The sequence below is a fragment of the Manduca sexta genome, chromosome 24, assembly GCF_014839805.1.
Source record: "Manduca sexta isolate Smith_Timp_Sample1 chromosome 24, JHU_Msex_v1.0, whole genome shotgun sequence".
In the NCBI taxonomy this organism is placed as follows: domain Eukaryota; kingdom Metazoa; phylum Arthropoda; class Insecta; order Lepidoptera; family Sphingidae; genus Manduca; species Manduca sexta.
In genome coordinates, this window is record NC_051138.1 from 15063018 (window position 1) to 15066078 (window position 3061).

Consider the following 3061-nt stretch of genomic DNA (forward strand, 5'->3'; position numbering starts at 1 on the left):
GGTACAGTAATCATCGCGGCCGACAATCGTAAGAAATAAATGAATTTTAGTTCTCTTTTTTTCCCATCGCGTCGGGTCGGGACACAAATTGGCTTTTATGTGTTTTGCGAAGGGGTTCCTCGGGAGATTGCCTCGGTCGGTATTATTATGTATAATTTAACGGGGTGGTGGTTGGTCGTACGTTTTGTCAAAGCGTGATACCATTATAATTTTCTATAATGACAAAAATTGGGCTCGGTCGAGCATAAAAACATTCGGTCCGCCGGCGTGTTTGATTACCTTAGGTTTTATTTTGACGAATGGTATATTAATATTTTCCACAAATTCAACGTTCGGGGCTAATAGTTTTTGTGGTTTCCTTGAATTTAATGTGTTTTGCGATTTGGTGAAGTACCTGTGGTTATGGCTTTGGTTTCTATTGTAATCAATATAATAGACGTGGTTGAAATATAAACGACTAGCATCTATGATACTCTTTTAGGTTTTGAATTAGGCGTAATAAAAAAATATTGTCAAAAGTTTTTAGAAATATTCCAAATTTTCATAGCTAAGAAACAATTATGTAGGTGACAATGAAAAGAACCTTGGAGATTCCATCGGTACAAAGTTAATGAATCTATATACGATATACATAAAGAGATAATATACAGGATACTAAGCAAGCCTAAACAAGGAGTGGTAAACAACATTTGGACGGGTGGTCGGAAGTTTTGGCCTAGATTCACAACACCAAGTCATCCGTAGGATGTCTAACTGAATTAGCTATTGCAGACATTTGGCAGATAATGTCTTGTGACGTAAGTATATTTATAATGTCAATTTACACGAAATAAGATCGATCTGTATCCCTTGCGAGGTAGGCAGGTATGAAGTTAATATCAATGATATTTTTCTATTTTCTTAACATTGGGAAGAGTTTTCTATAAGAAATAACAACGCTAAGCAACTTTCGTGTGTTTTATCAAAAACATGTACATTTTTAATGTTTCACTCGGGAATCGAATCTATGTCTTCTCAATTACTATAGGCGATGTCAGTTGTAATTTGTCTAATACATTATGTTAACAACTCGTAAATGGCGCCTGTTAACTTGAGGAGTTGTTGAATTTAGCCATCTAATAGAGTACTTTTGGAGTAAGAATTTAAAAATACTACTAAAATTATCTTTACGGCGAACTCTTGTACATAAACTATGTACCTATTACAAGCAATTCTTATCGTTCAGTAGCACAATACACTTATTTAACCTGTCACTTTGCATAGTATAACTTATTGCTTACATCACTCAGGCAGACTGAAGTCGTACCGCCGATCCTTCGCAAACTTACTATTGCGTCTCACGTAACAGCTGCTGACCGACTCTTAACTCTAAATCTGGTAAATAAAGTTGTTGTTGGTGCGTGAACTAGTGAAGATATCGTTGCAGAACCTTACATCATCCTTATGGCTGGTTGTCATAATAATCTCTTTAAAGTTCGTGTTGCGAGAAACTGAACGTGTGGTCCCTGCCTATACGCTAAATACCTTCTAAATTCATGCTTATTTACGTACGTGCATAATTAACTTGGGACCGTGTACTACGAATACAGAATAAAGCTCTTAATATATTGCAGAAGGGTTTTTTGTCCATTGGGCGGTGTTTTCGAGGTATTTTTTAGTGTCCAAATTTGGACATATTTGATTCAAATAAATAAAATAAAATGCTTTATTATTCATCACGTAGGCAAATGTAGTCGCGCTTATGATAAGTCAAGGTAAATGAGTATATTTAAATTTTACTTAAATAAAGTCGCTTGTATATAGGTATATAATAAATTTGACAAAGCGGGTAATTTTAATTTCAGTGAACTCCAGAAGCATTAAAAAATCATTCGTAAGATTATATACATCAGTAGCCATTGTTTGAATGGTACAATTTAGAATTGCAAAAGAAACAAATTATAATATCGTCACACCGCGTAATACTCGAATGACACGCGACTTTCCCCACGTACTTTTATTACATGTTATTAACTTTCGAATCGTTGCATCAGAAGCATTTGTAAGCAGACCTAATTCTTCTATAACTGCATTTTTATATTAAAGAAATATAAATTACAACTGAGTTAGCTCGTTAACAACCTTTCATCGTTATTATTAATCCATCAAGTCAGAACCGAATCGTGCGTCGTGGCCTTTTGTTAAACTATTTAGTATTATAATAACTAGTTTCACAATGTGGATGTGTTTGGTATCTGATTTAGTTTTTGTATGTCTAATGTCTTGTAATTCATCGTTGCTGAGTTTTCTAGATATATTAAAAATCGTTTTATTGTTTGGAAATGTTCTTTTGTTTCATTTATTAATATTATGACTCAATTCATCATTGTCATTGATCATGAAGCACAAAACACATTGACCGTATTGAAGGTGTTATTGAAAAATACACCAATGGGTGATCTCCTTAATTTATCAGAAATATTCAAGAAGAAATACAGGAAGGAAGAAATCCCGGTAATCATACGATGCATCGTATGTCATCGTTGTAATTGCAGTTATAATCAATACAAATGAATTATCTCGTAAGGTCACAGATCAACTGGAGAAAGCTTAAGGAGTCTTTACTCACAGACATCTTTATTCATAAAGAAAATTGTAGTAAATACATCTGTATTTTATGCTGTGATATTTATATTAATAAATCAAATAAACAAACACAAGCTATCGACGTGGATATAAGTAAAATTGTTTATAAGAGGCAAAAAGCCGATCGTGATCGCGGTCCGTGAGACGTCCGCTCAAACAATATATGGTAAAGAAAATCTAGAAATCTTACGTCTAAAATATTATATTTCGTATTGGAATGTTCTATATTGGAACTTGAGTTCGTTGATCATATTAGTTTGTGATGCAGGAGAGGGTTTAAAGTTCGAATTCGCTTTTGCATGCTGTGTAGAATGAAAGAAATTCTAAGATTCGCATTAACAATACAAGTTTTTTTTTTTATATTGTATTTAATTGAATATTATTGAATAATGAAATTTCAATGTCATAGCTTACTTGGCATGTGGTTTCTTGATTT